Raw genomic sequence first — 17,718 nt, forward strand, 5'->3', positions numbered from 1 at the left:
GGGACCAGGATGGGGACATTCCTACAACATGGGGACCAGGATGGCTACCTTCCTACAAGATGGCGACCAGGATGAGGACATTCATCCAATATGGGGACCAGGATGAAGACATTCATCCAATATGGGGACCTTCCTCCAATATAGGGACCTTCCTACAAGATGGGGACCTGGATGGGGACCTTCCTCCAACATGAGGACCAGGATGGGGACCTTCCTCCAATATGGGGATCTTCCTACAAGATGGGGACCAGGATGGGGACATTCCTCCAATATGGGGACCAGGATGGGGACTTTCCAACAAGATGGAGACCAGGATGGGGACATTCCTCCAAAATGGGGACCAGGATGGGGACATTCCTCCAACATGGGGACTAGGATGGGGACATTCCTCCAACATGGGGACCAGGATGGGGACATTCCTCCAACATGGGGATCAGGATGGGGACATTCCTCCAACATGGGGACCAGGATGGGGACATTCCAACATGGGGACCAGGATGGGGACATTACTACAAGATGGGGACCAGGATGGGAACCTTCCTACAAGATGGGGACCAGGATGGTCATATTGCTACAAGAGGGGGACCATGATGGGGACATTCCTACAGGTTGGGGACATTACAACAAGATGGGGACCAGGATGGGGTATTACTACAAGATGAGGACATATCTACAATATGGGGACCAGTATGGGACATTACGACAATATGGAGCCCAGGATGGGAGACATTACAACAAGATGGGGACCAGTATGGAATATTACAAGATGGGGACAAAGATGGGGGATATTACAAGATGCATACCAAGATGGGGCACATTACTACAAGATGTTTGCCAGAAAAACTTCAAAATAAAGCATGAAAAAATATTTTGCCACTAAAAATGCTGCTTTATATATAAACTAAATTAAACAAAAAAAGTGCACATTTGTTTTCGACACATCTGTAACGACCCAAGCTATAAGCAATAAAATAAAATAGAAAAAATGTTTACAAGGAGTATAGAAAAAAAATGGTATCACTAAAAATGTCACTTTGTCCTGCAAAGAATGCGACCCCCCAAATTAACTTCTTTTTGTGTGCGGCCCATATACCCAACCGAGTTTGAGACCCCTGGTGTAGGTTATTTTCAATAGAGATTAAATACTTGGATGTTTAACCTCTCCCTGTTCTGTAACTATTACACAGTAGCATATATGCACTTACAGGTGTTCTATGGTGAGACCAAGTGATCACCTATCCTAAGGCCATGTTCACACATTCAGTATTTGGTCAGAATTTTCCCTCAGTATTTGTAAGCCAAAACTAGTAGTGGGTGATAAATGCAAAAGTGGTGCACGAGTTTCTATTATAGTTTTCCTCTGATTGTTCCACTCCTGGTTTTGGCTTACAAATACTGAAATAAAATACTGACCAAATACTGGATGTGTGAACATGGCCAAAGGATAACTGATAAGTTATTGATTGGTGGGGGTCCAATTGCTGGGACCAGCACCGATTGTTAAGGATATAAATAAATGTATATTTATATATGCTTACCATATTTTTCGTTCCCTGAGACGCACTTCCCCCCCCCAAAATTTGGGAGGGGGAGTTTTATGGTCCGAATGTTACTTACGGTGGTGGTGGAGCAGGATCGCAGGGTCCTCCATCCTTCAGGAATGTGGTGGTGGTAGCGGCGGCAGCCTTGCTGGTACTGGGGCTGGGGCCAGTGTCGGGCTGTGAGCGGCATCCGGAGGGGAAGCAGAGCGGCCTGCGCAACTTTCCGGTGTGCGTGGCCATCTTCCTAAGGCCATGATCTGAAGGGAAAATGGCCACCCGAGCCGGTGCATGTGCAGACCGGGAGCTTAGGTGGCCATTTTCCTGTAGATTACAGCTCTAGGAAGATGGCCGTGCATACCGGAAAGCTGCACAGGCCACTCTGCTTCATTGCCCAGTGCCGCTCACAGCCTGGCACCAGCCCCAGCCCAGTACAGGCCCCAGCGAGAGGCCTCAACCCAGGCCCCAGCCAGAGGCCTCGGCCTCAGCCCCAGGCCTCATCATCGGCCCCAGCCAAAGGCCCTGGCATCAGCCCCAGCCACAGGCCCCGGCATCAATTACATCATGGCAGGTCCTTTTAGACCATCGCGAGCTGCCGGGGAGCGAGGACGCATCGCTATGGAGACCGGGGGCCATCAGGAAGTGAGTATAATGTTTTTATTTATTTTAAATTCTTTTTTTTTTTACAGGTACTTATGGTACCCGGGTCAGGAGGAGAGTCTCCTCTTCTCCAGACCCGAGTACCATCCGGGTGCACATGTAGTCATGCGGATATTAAGCAATTCAATGCAAGTCAATGGTGGCAATTACGCTGCGAGTTTGCAAAATTAATGGACATGCTGCATATTTTTCCACAATGATAATCCGCAGTGGAAATTTCCACAGCATGTGCACAGCACATGCGGATTATCATTGGGGACCCTGGGGCACGTATTACCAAGCGTTTTTAAGCGTTTTCGCTGCGGAAATTCCGCGGCAAAAATGCTTGAAAAACGCATAGTGGGCACGCAGCCTTAGAGTTTTGAATTCACTCTGTATACACTCATTGTAAGATTAGAAGGTTGGTTATAAAATGGTTTTGTTTTTGCATACTTCAGGACTGCAAAATTAAGAGTGTTAACATAGTTACATAGTTACATAGTTTATAAGGCCGAAAAAAGACAAGCGTCCATCCAGTTCAGCCTATTTCTTGTGCACTGCAGCTATTCCGCAGCGTTGATCCAGGGGAAGGCAACAAAAAAACATGCGGTATAGGCCAATTTACATCATTGAGGAAAAATTCACTTCCCGACACCAATCTGGCAGTCAGATTAAATCCCTGGATTAATTAACTATCCCTAAGCATAAGATGTAATTTTATTGTTCTCAAGAAAGGCGTCCAGGCCTCTCTTGAACTCATTAAGTGAGTTGGACATCACCACTTCCTCTCCCAGAGAGTTCCAGAGTCTCACGGCTCTGACCGTAAAGAATCCCCTTCTATGCTGGTGCAGGAACCTCCTTTCCTCCAGACGCATAGTGTGCCCCCTCGTGTTTGTCACCATCCTTGGTATAAACAGGTCATGGGAGAGATCTCTGTACTGCCCCCTGATGTATTTATACATGTTTATGAGGTCTCCCCTAAGCCTTCTCTTTGCCAACGTAAATAGGCCTAATTTTGACAACCTCTCTGGGTATTCTAGTCCCTCCATTCCCTTTATTACCTTAGTCGCCCTCCTTTGTACCCTCTCTAGCTCCAATATGTCTTTCCTGAGCACCGGAGCCCAGAACTGTGCACAATATTCTAAGTGCGGCCTTACCAGCGCTTTATACAGAGGAAGAACAATGTTCTCATCATATGCCCTATTCCTCTTCTGATGCATGCCATGACTCTATTTGCCTTCGCAGCTGCTGCCTGACACTGCGCACTCCAATTTAATTTGCTATTAACCAAGACGCCCAGGTCCTTCTCCATGTCAGATTTCCCCAAAGGTTTCCCATTTAATATGTATGGGTGACTGCTGTTTTTCTTTCCCATGTGCATGACCTTACATTTATCGGCATTGAACCCCATTTGCCATTTTTTGGCCCAACTCCCCAATTTATCTAAATCCTCCTGTAGCTGTGCCCTATCCTCATCGGTATTAACTACTTTACAACGTTTAGTATCATCTGCAAATATTGCTATTTTACTATGCAACCCTTCCACTAGATCATTAATAAATATATTAAATAATATAGGGCCCAAGACAGACCCTTGAGGCACCCCGCTAGTAACCCTGACACACCCTGAGCTTACTCCATTGATAACCACCCTCTGCTTTCTATCACTCAGCCAGCTATTTACCCACTTGCACACATTATCCCCCAGACCAAGCATTCTCATTTTATAAACCAACCTTTTGTGTGGCACAGTATCAAACGCTTTGGAGAAGTCAAGGTATACAACATCCACTGACTCTCCCCGGTCCAGCTGTGAGCTCACCTCCTCGTAGAAGGCGATCAGGTTTGTTTGGCAGGAGCGATCCCTCATGAATCCATGTTGATATGGAGTTAGACAGTTATTATCATTAAGATATTCTACAATAGCATCTCTAAGAAATCCTTCAAACAATTTACCCACAACAGATGTTAAGCTTACTGGTCTATAGTTCCCAGGGTCACTTTTAGACCCCTTTTTGAATATTGGTACCACATTTGCTTGGCGCCAGTCTAGTGGGACAGTCCCTGTCCATAAAGAGTGCTTGAATATAAGATACAGCGGTCTGTCTATCACATTACTTAATTCTTTTAGTACCCGGGGGTGTATGCCATCTGGGTCTGGTGACTTGTCTATTTTGATATTATTTAGGCGTTTCTGAACTTCCTCCTGGGTTAGGTGGGTGATATTTAGCGGAGGGTTTACTTTATCACTCTGCATTTCCTCCGATAAATTGTTTTCTTTTGTGAAAACAGTGGAGAAGAAGCTATTGAGTAGGTTTGCTTTACCCTCATCGCCCTCTATGATTTTACCCAGGTTATTTTTCAATGGGCCAACTACATCAGCTTTAATCCTTTTACTGTTTATATAGTTAAAGAACAGTTTGGGATTCATTTTACTTTCCTTGGCAATTAGTCTCTCTGTCTCCTCTTTTGCTATTCTTATTTGTTTCTTACAGATTTTGTTTTTTTCCCTATAAGATATTAGCGCTTCCTCGCTGCCTTCTTATTTAAGTTTACCGAAAGCCCTTTTTTTGTTTTTCATTGCCCTCTTGACTTCCTTATTTAGCCACATTGGCTTCCTCCTATTCCTAGCCCTTTTATTCCCATAAGGTATGTACCTTCTACAGTGACTATGTAGGACTGTTTTGAAAATTTCCCATTTTCTATCCGTGCTCCTATTACTAAAGATACTATCCCAGTCTATAAGGTGAAGGGCATCTCTTAGCTGATCAAACTTTGCCCTCCTGAAGTTCAGTGTTTTTGTGACTCCCTTGCTGGGCACCCTACTGAAGCACATGTGGAATTGTATAATGTTGTGGTCACTATTTCCCAGGTGCCCCCCGACCTGCACCTCAGTTATTCTGTCTGGCCTGTTAGTTAATATTAAGTCTAAAAGGGCCGTCCCTCTAGTTGGTTCCTGCACAAGTTGTGACAAATAATTGTCTTTGATAATTGACAGAAACCTGTTTCCTTTCTGAGATCTACAGCTTTCGGTTTCCCAGTCTATATTGGGGTAGTTGAAGTCCCCCATAATAATCACCTCGTTATTTTTTGCTACTTCGTCTATTTGTCTCATTAATAGACTTTCCGTGGCTTCTGCTATATTTGGTGGTTTATAACAGACTCCTATGATAATTTTACTATTGTTTTTTGCCCCATGTATCTCCACCCATAAGGACTCGACCTCCTCATTTCCCTCCCATACATCTTCCCGTATTGTAGGCTTTAGACACGTCTTTACATATAGACAGACTCCACCCCCTTTCCGACTTCTTCGATCCCTTCTAAACAGACTGTAACCCTGTAAGTTAACTGCCCAGTCATAGCTTTCATCTAACCATGTCTCGGTTATTCCCACTATGTCATAGTTACCTGTAGATATTTCTGCTTCCAGTTCATCCATCTTGCTTGTCAGGCTCCTGGCATTTGCTAGCATGCAGTTTACACGATTTTGTTTTGTTCCAATCTTCTCCCTGTGGATTGTATTAGAAATTTTCTTACCTCCCTTCCAAGTATCTTGTCTTGGACCTTCTTTGTCGCACTTCATATCTTTCATTAGTATGTTCTCTGGTTGCATGTTCGTGTCCGGCATTTTTCTTCCCATCCCCTCTTCTTCTAGTTTAACGCCCCCCTGATGAGTGTTGCGAGTCTCCTTGCGAATGTGTGTTTCCCGGGTTTGTTGAGGTGTAGTCCGTCTCTGGCAAGGAGTCCGTCATAGAGGTAATTCACACCGTGGTCCAGGAATCCAAATCCTTGTTGTCTGCACCATCGTCTCAGCCAGTTGTTCACATCAAGGATCCTGTTCCATCTCCTGACGCCATGCCAGTCTACTGGAAGGATAGAAGAAAAAACTACCTGCGCATCCAGTTCTTTTACTTTCTTCCCCAATACTTCAAAGTCCTTGCAGATTGTCGGTAGGTCCTTCTTTGCCGTGTCATTGGTGCCAACATGTATCAGAAGAAATGGGTGGACATCCTTGGAACTGATGAGCTTCGGTATCCTATCGGTAACATCCTTGATCTTCGCCCCTGGGAGGCAGCATACTTCTCTTGCGGTTATGTCCGGTCTGCAGATAGCTGCTTCTGTTCCTCTCAGTAGTGAGTCTCCCACCACCACCACTCTTCTTCCCTTCTTGGCTGTCCTTTTTCTTGTCGCTTCTGGGTGTTTCTGGGTGCTCTTTTCTTTTTTGCTTGCTGGTAGTTCCTCATCCTTAGGTGTGCCATCTTCGTCCTCCACAAGTCCTTGGAATCTGTTTCTCAGTTGTGTGGTTAGTGGTGTCTCCATGGTCTTCTTGCTTCTTTTGGTCACTTGCCTCCACTTGTCTGCCTCTGGAGGTTCTCTGACGCTTCCTTCACTTTCCGTGACCAGTAGTGACGCTTCTGTTCTGTCCAGGAAGTCTTCATTTTCCTTGATGAGTTTTAATGTCGCAATTCTTTCTTCCAGTCCCCGCACCTTTTCTTCTAAAAGAGCCAGTAGTCTACACTTCTGGCAGGTGAAGTTGGTTTCAGCTTCTAGTCGATCTGTGAACATGTAGCACATGTTGCAGCTCACCATGTAGGTTGTCACATCTGCCATGCTGCTCCTTGTCCCTGTTGACTTGATGTCTGTCTTCTTTCTTGTGATACCCTAGGATAAACAAATTGCTGATCCCGGCTGTACCCAACGATCTTCTAGCTGAAGGAGACTCTTCGCTTTTCCCAGAAGGCACCTGGAATATGCAAATTGTCCTCTTCAAGCTTTAATCCCTGGTTTGGCGATGCTTTCCAAGCAGCTGATCCCGGCTGTACCCAACGATCTTCTAGCTGAGGGAGACTCTTCGCTTTTCCCAGAAGGCACCTGGAATATGCAAATTGTCCTCTTCAAGCTTCAATCCCTGGTTTAACAGTTAATCTTCATGCAGAGAGAGGTCTTTTAAGGTAATGAAATTGTATTGAACTTGTACAATTCAGACAGTGCTTGAGATCAAAATCTACTGGTGCTATTGTGGTTAATCATTCACTAGCTTCACTGCATTTTTCTGTGTGTCCATGTGACTCTTATGTAAACTGATCTTTTTAAAGTGAAATAAACAAGTTTTTAGCAAATATTTGGTATTTTAAATGACGTCTTCTCAGTGTAACCAAGTATTTTTGAAGCCCTGGTTCTGAAATAGATAGATTTTAATAACTATCTAGTTAGTCTTTTATATGACTGTGTTCAAGCCCCTGTATTAGATATATCACAAAAGTCATTGAGATCCCTTTCCCTAGACATTACACAAGTACATATAGCCTTCTCAGTAGTGATGAGCGAGAATTAAAATGCTCGGGTACCCATTGTTCATGACGAGCAAATCGTAATGCTCGGTTGCTCAATATGAGCAACAAGCCCAATGTAAGGCGTTTTTGCACTTTTGCATTGCTTTCTACAGTGAAAAATACACTCACCGGTAAATGTCATTTGAACAATTTAATACCGTATCTGCCTATGTGGTGTGAGAGACATGATCAGACACATCCTGTTTCATTTATGAAGGAGAGACTCTGAAAGTCACAAAGCCTATTTTTACAGGGCCATCAAGAGGCCATTACTATTGTTAAAGGGCATGCAGTCGGCCCTCACTATTGTTAGAAGGCCATCAGCCGGCTATGCTTTGTTGTTCTCATTATTAAGGAGCCAGTCTCTTATACTGTTATTCTGTATGCAAAAATTGGATGCACCCTAATACCTCTTTGAAGAGATGTAGAAGAGGGCCTCAGTAAAAATAAATGTTCCCATTAGAAAGGAATGGGGCTCCTATACTGTGATTGCGTATATAGTGACTGCAAGGGCCATCAAAAATTTGGAAAAACCCCAATACCCCTTTGAAAAGATGTAGAGAAGGTCCTCATAATTTTTTTTTACTATTGTTAAGGAGTGGGTCTCCTATACTGGTAATGCCCACGCACTATGTGCACAGGCAGAAAAACATTTACCCTTTGGTGAGTATACAGTACAGACCAAAAGTTTGGACGCACCTTCTCATTTGAAGATTTTTCTGTATTTTCATGACTATGAAAATTGTACATTCACACTGAAGGCATCAAAACTATAAATTAACACATGTGGAATTATATACTTAACAAAAAAGTGTGAAACAACTGAAAATATGTCTTATATTCTAGGTTCTTCAAAGTAGCCACCTTTTGCTTTGATGACTGCTTTGCACACTCTTGGCATTCTCTTGATACGTTTCAAGAGGTAGTCACCATAAATGGTCTTCCAACAATCTTGAAGGAGTTCCCAGAGATGCTTAGCACTTGTTGGCCCTTTAGCTTCGCTCTGCGGTCCAGCTCACCCCAAACCATCTCGATTGGGTTCTGGCATATCACCCCATCACTTTCCTTCTTGGTCAAATAGCCCTTACACAGCCTGGGGATGTGATTGGTGTCATTGCCCCGTTGAAACATAAATGATGGTCCAACTAAACGCAAACCTAATGGAAAAGCATGCCGCTGCAAGATGCTGTGGTAGTCATGCTGGTTCAGTATGCCTTCAATTTTGAATAAATCCCCAATAGTGTCAACAGCAAAGCACCCCCACACCATCACACCTCCTCCTCCATGCTTCACGGTGGGAACCAGGCATGTAGAGTCCATCCGTTCACCTTTTCTGCATTGCACAAAGACACGGTGGTTGGAACCAAAGATCTCAAATTTGGACTCATCAGACAAAAGCACAGATTTCCAGTGGTCTAATGTCCATTCCTTGTGTTCTTTAGCCCAAACAAGTCTCTTCTGCTTGTTGCCTGTCCTTAGCAGTGGTTTCCTAGCAGCTTTTTTACCATGAAGGCCTGCTGCACAAAGCCTCCTCTTAAACAGTTGCTGAAGAGATGTGTCTGCTGCTAGAACTCTGTGTGGCATTGACCTGGTCTCTAATCTGAGCTGCTGTTAACCTGCGATTTCTGAGGCTGGTGACTCGGATAAACTTATCCTCAGAAGCAAAGGTGACTCTTGGGCTTCCTTTCCTGAGGCGGTCCTCATGTGTGCCATTTTCTTTGTAGTGTTTGATGGTTTCTGCAACTGCACTTGGGGACACTTTCAAAGTTTTCCCAATTTTTCGCACTGACTGACCTTCATTTCTTAAAGTAATGATGGCCACTCATTTTTCTTCACTTAGCTGCTTTTTTCTTGTCATAATACAAATTCTAACAGTCTATTCAGTAGGACTGTCAGCTGTGTATCCACCTGACTTCTGCACAACACAACTGATGGTCCCAACCCCATTTATAAGCCAAGAAATCCCACTTATTAAACCTGACAAGGCACACCTGTTAAGTTAAAAAACATTTCCGGTGACTACCTCTTGAAGCTCATCAAGTGAATGCCAAGAGTGTGCAAAGCAGTCATCAAAGCAAAAGGTGGCTACTTTGAAGAACCTAGAATATAAGACATATTTTCAGTTGTTTCACACTTTTTTGTTAAGTATATAATAACACATGTGTTAATTCATAGTTTTGATGCCTTCAGTGTGAATGTACAATTTTCAAAGTTATGAAAATACAGAAAAATATTTAAATGAGGTGTGTCCAAACTTTTGGTCTGTACTGTACATGAACATACTGTACTAGCTATTGAACCTGTTTTATGCCCGGGTGGTGGGCATTTTTATTGGTATATGGTCTCCCATGCTGGTATGTGCTGCCCCCAAACTGGTATTTGTGCTGCCCCCATCCTGTCCCCACCATCCTATCCTGGTATGCATGGCACCCTACATTCCTATCCTGGTATGCATGGCACACCTCACCCCCAATCCTGGTATGCAGGGCACCCCTCACCGCCAATCCTGGTATGCATGGCACCCCTCATCTCAATCCTGGTATTCATGGCACCCCTCATCCATATCCTGATATGCATGGCACCCATCACCCCAATCCTGGTATGCATGGCACCCCTCACACCCAATCCTGGTATGCACAACACCCATCAACCCCAATCCTAGAAGGCATGGCACCCTTCACCCCCAATCCTAGTATGCGTGGCACCCCTCATCCCTATCCTCATGTGCATGGTACCCCATCCCTCATCCCTATACTTGTATGTATGGTATCCCTCATACTTTTATGCATGGGCCCCTCACCCACATTCTGGTGTGTATGGCACTCTTCATCCCTATCCCAACATGCATGGCACTCCTCATCCCTATCCCGATATGCATGGCACCCCTCACCACCATCCTGGTATGCATGGCACTCCTCATCTCCAATCCTGGTATGCATGGCACCCCTCAATCCCATTCCTGGTATGCATGGCACCCCTCATCCCCAATCCTGGTATGCATGGCACCCCTCATCCCTGTTAGAACCTTGCTCTTAGGTTTTTTTTCCTTTGCTGGTCACATGACCTGGTTGGCCTATTTAATCCTGCTCCGCCCTTCTGGCTTTGCTAGACTTCATTGTATATCTACTTTCTAGCTAGCCTGTGCTCTGTGTCTTGCTCTGTTAGTTTTCTTGGTCTACTGACCTCTATGTTCTATATATTTTGTTTGTTCGTCTGTCTGCTACTATTTCTGTTAGGAGGTGTCCCATATTCCTCCCAGTCCTTAGTACTTGTAGGGATTCCTTCCCCACATCTATAGGTCTCCGTACAGACTAGCTTAGGACTTTAGCAGGTCTGATCGCAGGATCAGGTTCCCTGTTACATCGTAGGGATTAAGCTGAGTTCTATCATAGGGACAGATCTCCTCTCTTTCCTTAGCTCTGGTAGCAGAACATAACAGTAAGTCCAGCCAGCAAATTCTCTAAGGAAAGATTTTTCTGTTCCATCATGGTGTCGGTTCAGGATTTGGTTCATCGCCTGCAGGGACTCTCTCTGGAGGTGGCCGAGCTCCTTCAGCACGTGAGTAACTGTCCTGGAGCACATTTATTGGAGCCTAAGGTATGTTTGCCGGATTTATTTTTTGGTGAACACCGAGAATTTTTTTCATTCAAAAATGCTTGCTTATTGTATTTTCGTTTGAGACCTAAGTCCTCTGGGGATGAATCCCAGCGCGTAGGGTTCATAATGTCACTTTTGCGCAAAGAGCATCAGGAGTGGGCCTTTTCTTTGCAACCTAGTGATACATGCTTCAGATCAGTGGATAGTTTTTTTTCTGCTTTGGGACTATTATATGATGATCCTGACCGTGTCGCATCAGCTGAGACTGAGTTGAGACGTTTAAAACAAGGATCAGGTAATGTGGAAAAATATTGTACTCATTTCCGTCGTTGGTCTACTCAAACAGGGTGGAACGATTCTGCTCTGAAAAGTCTATTTCTTGCTGGGCTCAGTGAAAGGGTTAAAGACCTGCTAATTGCTTATCCTACACCTGAAGATTTGCAACAGGCTATGCAATTAGCTATACGGGTGGATAGAAGACTGCGTGCAAGGGTTAATGAGAGCAAATCCTCTGCTATGTCAGTTTCTGGTTATGAGAATGTGTGTACTAACAGTGGTGAACCGATGGAGATTGGATCGGTGGCACCTCGCTCTCAAGAAAAAGACCGTCGATTTTTTGAAGGCTTGTGTTTCTATTGCGGAAAATCTGGTCATTTGATTAAAGGCTGTGAGCTTCGTATGAAGACAGAAAAAAAAAATGGTCAGTCATGCCCGTATTGCCTGTTTAAATTCCAAGGGTGTATTTTTAGCTGCTTCCACGATTGCTCAGGAAAAATTAATGGAATTTCGGGTGTTTGTCGATTGTGGGTCTACTCTGAATGTTATTGATGGGGGATTCGTGGAAAGACTCAATTTAAAACCTGAACCTTTATCATCCCCCATTGCTGTGGTTTCTGTGGATGGTTCCCCTTTGAAGAATATTACTCTCAAGGTCTGTGAATTTCCTCTCACTATTAATGGTGTTCACCATGAGAAATTGGATTTGGTAGTTTTGAATAACTTGCCTTCTCCAGTAATATTGGGATTGCCCTGGTTAAAATTTCACAATCCTGTACTGGATTGGTCTACCAGTGAAATTAAATCCTGGAGCCATAAATGTTATGACAAGTGTTGCAATGGGCGTATTGCAGCTTTGGATAGGGGAGAATTGCCTGTTCCTATTCAGGATTTTTGGAGAGTTTTTTTCTGAGAAGGAATTGCAGGTTTTGCCTCCCCATAGAGACTATGATTGTTCTATTGAATTTGTCCCTGGAGCGACTCTTCCTAAAAGTCGTTTATTTAACCTTACTATTCCTGAGAGGAAGGCTTTGGAGGAATACATACAGACAAGTTTGGCCGCCGGTCACATTAGGACCTCTAAGTCTCCTGTGGCGGTTGGATTTTTTTTTGTAAAAAAAAAGGACGGCGGTTTACGTCCTTGTCTGGATTTTCGTGAGATTAACAAAATTACTGTACGCAATCCTTACCCACTGCCATTGATTCCTGATCTGTTTAACCAGTTAATGGGGGCCAAGTGGTTCTCTAAAATTGACCTTAAGGGGGCATACAATCTGTTGCGCATGAAGGAGGGTGACGAATGGAAGACTGCTTTTAACACTCCTGTGGGTCATTTTGAGAATCTGGTTATGCCTTTTGGTCTTACTAATGCTCCTGCATTTTTTCAGAATCTGATTAATGACATCCTTAGACCTTTGATCGGTAAAAATGTGGTTGTGTATTTGGATGACATTTTGATTTATTCGCCGGATCTGGAGTCTCATTGGCGGAGCGTGCGTGAGGTATTACAGTTATTAATGGACAATTCGCTTTTTGCTAAGCTGGAGAAATGTGAGTTCGCTGTACAGAGAATTAGTTTTTTGGGCTACATTATCTCCAGCAAAGGTTTTGAGATGGATCCGGTTAAGGTTCTGGCTGTGCAGGAATGGCCTAGGCCTATTGGTTTGAAATCGATACAGAGGTTTTTGGGTTTCGCCAATTACTATAGAAAATTCATAAAAAATTTTTCTAGTATTGTCAAACCTCTGACTGATCTCACCAGGAAAGGTGCTGATGCGGTTCAGTGGTCTTCTGAGGCCATTGAAGCTTTTGTGTATCTCAAGGAGAGGTTCACCTCTGCTCCCATCCTTATGCAGCCTGATGTTACTAGGCCGTTTTTGGTTGAGGTTGATGCTTCCTCTGTGGGGGTTGGCGCAGTATTGTCTCAGGATAACGGGGATGGATTACATCCCTGTGCCTTTTTTTCAAAAATTTTTTCGGAGACTGAACTGAATTACGATATTGGTAATCGGGAATTATTGGCTATTAAACTCGCATTTGAACACTGGCGCCACTTCTTGGAAGGTGCGGAATTTCCCGTTCAGGTTCTTACGGATCATAAAAATCTGATATATCTTGATGCTGCCAAGCGCCTGAATGCCCGTCAGGCTAGGTGGGCACTGTTTTTCTCGCGGTTTAATTTCTCCGTTACTTACATCCCTGGTACTAAGAATGTTAAGGCGGATGCCTTGTCTCGCAGTTTTTCTCCCATAGTCGGTGCTGAGAAAGAGGAGAACATTTTACAAGAAGGTGTTGTGATAGCTGCTTTGGACTCCGTTTTGGAAAATGAGATTCTTAAAGCACAGGAGAATGCCCCTTCTAACACTCCTCATGGGAGGTTGTTTGTGCCTGGGACCTTTAGGAGAGATTTGTTTGTTGAGTGTCACGAATCTCGGTTGGCAGGTCATCCCGGAATCTCTGAGACCAAGAGACTGGTGGGTCGCAGTTTTTGGTGGCCTGGATGGCAGAAGGAAGTCATTAAGTGGGTGCGTCAATGTACTATATGTGCTAGATCTAAGTCCTCACATACTCCTGCTGCGGGGTTGCTTTGTCCTTTGGAGGTTCCCAGTGCTCCTTGGACACATTTGGCTATGGACTTTATAACTGACCTTCCCCCCTCTGAGGGTTTTACTGTCATCTGGGTGGTCGTGGACCGTTTTAGCAAGATGTGTCACTTGGTTCCTTTCGTCAAACTGCCCTGCGCTAAAACTCTCGCTAAGGCCTTTGTCAAGGAAATTGTCAGACTTCATGGCGTTCCTACTGACATTGTTTCTGATAGGGGTCCTCAGTTCGTGGCTCGTTTTTGGCGTGCCTTTTGTGATAGGTTGGGAGTTCATTTGTCGTTCTCGTCCGGATATCATCCTGAATCTAATGGCCAGACAGAAAGGAAAAACCAGGATGTTGAGCAGTTCTTGAGTTGCTTTGTGGCAGACAATCAAGAGGGGTGGTCTGAGTTTCTGCCACTTGCTGAATTTGCTCTGAACAATCATACATCTTCTTCTGCTGGTTGTTCGCCTTTTTTTTGTTGTTCTGGGAGACATCCGTCGTTTGGGTCGTTCTCCAAGTTGGGATCTGCCGTGCCTGAGGAGGAGAATTTTTCCGGTGATTTGGAGAGAGTTTGGACGGATGTGCGTGGTAATCTTCAGGAGGCCAACAGAAAATCTAAAGACTACTTTGATAGGAAACGACAGGAGGTTTTGTTCGCTGTTGGTGACATGGTTTGGTTGTCCTTTAGGAATCTGCGGTTGAGGATTCCTTCAAAGAAATTGGGTCCCAAGTTTGTAGGGCCCTTTAAGGTGCTTCAGGTTGTCAACCAATCTGCTGTTAGGTTGGAGGTTCCTACCTCCTGGAGAATTAATCCGGCATTTCATGTCTCTCTGTTGAAAAAAGCTGTTGTATCGGATTGTGACGCCTCTGCCTCTGTTCCTCCGGTGGTGGAGGACGGGGAATATGAAATTTCTCGCATCCTTAACTCTAGACGGTATAGAGGTAGTTTGCAGTATCTTGTGGCCTGGAAAGGTTTCGGTCCCGAGGATAACTCTTGCGTGAGGTCGGATGATGTTTCCGCGTCCAGACTTATCAGAGCGTTTCACAGGAGATTTCCTGATAAGCCTGGTCCTAGGGGATCCAGAGGATCCTCTTAGAAGGGGGGGTACTGTTAGAACCTTGCTCTTAGGTTTTTTTTCCTTTGCTGGTCACATGACCTGGTTGGCCTATTTAATCCTGCTCCGCCCTTCTGGCTTTGCTGGACTTCATTGTATATCTACTTTCTAGCTAGCCTGTGCTCTGTGTCTTGCTCTGTTAGTTTTCTTGGTCTACTGACCTCTATGTTCTATATATTTTGTTTGTTCGTCTGTCTGCTACTATTTCTGTTAGGAGGTGTCCCATATTCCTCCCAGTCCTTAGTACTTGTAGGGATTCCTTCCCCACATCTATAGGTCTCCGTACAGACTAGCTTAGGACTTTAGCAGGTCTGATCGCAGGATCAGGTTCCCTGTTACATCGTAGGGATTAAGCTGAGTTCTATCATAGGGACAGATCTCCTCTCTTTCCTTAGCTCTGGTAGCAGAACATAACAATCCCCATCCTGGTATACATGGCACCCCATCTCTCATCCTGGTATGCAAGGCTTCCCTCATCCCCAATCCTGGTATTCATGGCACCCCTCATCCATATCCTGATATGCATGGCACCCCTCACCCCCAATCCTGGTATGCATGGCACCCCTCACACCCAATCCTGGTATGCACAACACCCGTCAACCCCAATCCTAGAAGGCATGGCACCCTTCACCCCCAATCCTGGTATGCGTGGCACCCCTCATCCCTATCATGGTGTGCATGGTACCCCATCCCTCATCCCTATACTTGTATGTATGGTATCCCTCATCCTTTTATGCATGGGCCCCTCACCCACATTCTGGTGTGTATGGCACTCTTCATCCCTATCCCAACATGCATGGCACCCCTCATCCCATATTCCGGTATGCATGGCACTCCTCATCCCTATCCCGATATGCATGGCACCCCTCACCACCATCCTGGTATGCATGGCACTCCTCATCCCCAATCCTGGTATGCATGGCACCCCTCATCCCTATCCTGGTATACATGGCACCCCATCTCTCATCCTGGTATGCAGGGCTTCCCTCATCCCCAATCCTGGTGTGCATGGCACCCCTCATCCCCAATCCTGGTATGCATGGCACCCCTCATCCCCAATCCTGGTATGTATGGCACCCTCATCCCCAATCCTGGTATGCATGACTCCCTCATCCCCAATTCTGGTATGCATGGCTCCGTCATCCCCAATACTGGCATGTATGGCTCCCTCACTCCCATCCTGGAATGCATGGCACTCCTCATCCCTATCCTGGTATGCATGGCACTACTCATCCCTATCCTGATATGCATGGGCCCCTCATCCCCAATCCTGGTATACATGGTTCCCCTCATCCCTATCCTGGTATGTATGGTACCCTTCATCCTGGTATGCATGGCACGCCTCATCCCTATTCTGGTATGTATGGTACCCCTCATCCTGGTATGCATGGCACCCCTCATTCCAAATCTGGTATGTAAGACCTCCTAATCCCAGAAACCTGGTATGTATGGCACCCAATCCCTCATCTTAGTATGCATGGCACCCCTCATCCTTATTCTGGTATGCATGGTACCCCTCATCTTGGTATGCATGGTACCCCATCCCTCATCCTGGTATGCATGTTACCCTCACCCCTCAATCCTGGTATGTGTAGTACCCCTCATCCCATAATCCTGGTATGCGTGGCCCCCTCACCCCCCAATCTTGGTATGTGTGGTCCCCTCACCCCCCAATCCTAGTATATGTGGCCCCTCTCACCCCCCAATCCTGGTATGTGTGGCTCTCTCATCCCTTTCACGCTATACACACATACAAAAAAATAAACACTTATACTCACCTTTCTTCTCTGTGCTCCAGTGCTTCAGTATCCTGTTCTGCCGGAGGCCGTGGGAGGAGTGTGGCGATGGAGTACGCGCGTGCCCATACCACGCTGTCTGGCGCCATTTTGCTGAAGACACACTGCAAATGTGTCTTCAGTAAAATGGCGCCAGATAGCGCTATGCAGATGCGCCAATCCGACGCCTCACTCCAGACCCAGTCTCCAGTGAAGAGAGGCGCCGCGGCAACGCTCCTCCCGGTCAGGTAAGTATGTAAGTATGGCACCGGAGATCGCAGTATGCGTTCATTGTGTACGCATACCGTGATCTCCAGTGCCAAACACTCCTCTTACCTGTAACTGCTCGATGCGGTCTTCTGTCTGGAGCCAGACTGCGCGTCACGCGTGGCAGTCTATGAAAGCTTCGGAAAGAGACACGCATCCCCGGTTATATTACAGATAACATACAGAATGTTAGAGGTAGGCCTGAAAAAAAATTTCCTATGGGCATCATAAACACCCTTTAAAAAAATTATGTGGTTGTTGCATCATGGTCATCCTGGTGATATTGTGGTGTAGGATGAAGGGAAGGAGAAGGAGGAGGACAACAGAAAATAGAAAAAATCAGGAAGCATATACCCATGTCTAGGTGTAAAGAGGTGCATGCACTCCTAATCTAATGATCAGAATTTTAGATTGTTCTTGGTAGTCTAAGGTAGAGGTACAATTTCGTCGGATCACTAGGTTTAGAGAAAAGGGTTATCCGGAGGCATTGGTTACATATTATTATGAAAATAATCTCAAACTTACACAGAATGATTTTTAAAATCTAAGAAACCATTAAAAATATAGAAAATGTCAAATCAGATTGTAA

At 45.1% G+C, this 17,718-nt stretch overlaps 1 protein-coding gene across 9 annotated transcripts in view; it reads right to left on the reverse strand.

The window, feature by feature from the left end:
- The window catches only part of LOC141265127 (ATP-binding cassette sub-family B member 5-like), a 1,418,963-nt gene that overhangs the window by 525,217 nt on the left and 876,028 nt on the right, over positions 1-17,718 (reverse strand). Inside the window, exon 1 of one of the 9 annotated variants that reach the window (XM_073677811.1) lies at positions 5,718-5,873. The exons of the other annotated variants lie outside the window; for them this stretch is intronic. The gene's annotated coding sequence lies outside the window, so the exon portion shown is untranslated. Of the gene's footprint in view, positions 1-5,717; positions 5,874-17,718 lie in introns of those variants that run through there. 9 annotated transcript variants of the gene reach the window in all.

The sequence above is a fragment of the Phyllobates terribilis genome, unplaced genomic scaffold (genome assembly GCF_046119375.1).
Source record: "Phyllobates terribilis strain yellow unplaced genomic scaffold, ASM4611937v1 Scaffold_4__5_contigs__length_816908805, whole genome shotgun sequence".
Taxonomy (NCBI): domain Eukaryota; kingdom Metazoa; phylum Chordata; class Amphibia; order Anura; family Dendrobatidae; genus Phyllobates; species Phyllobates terribilis.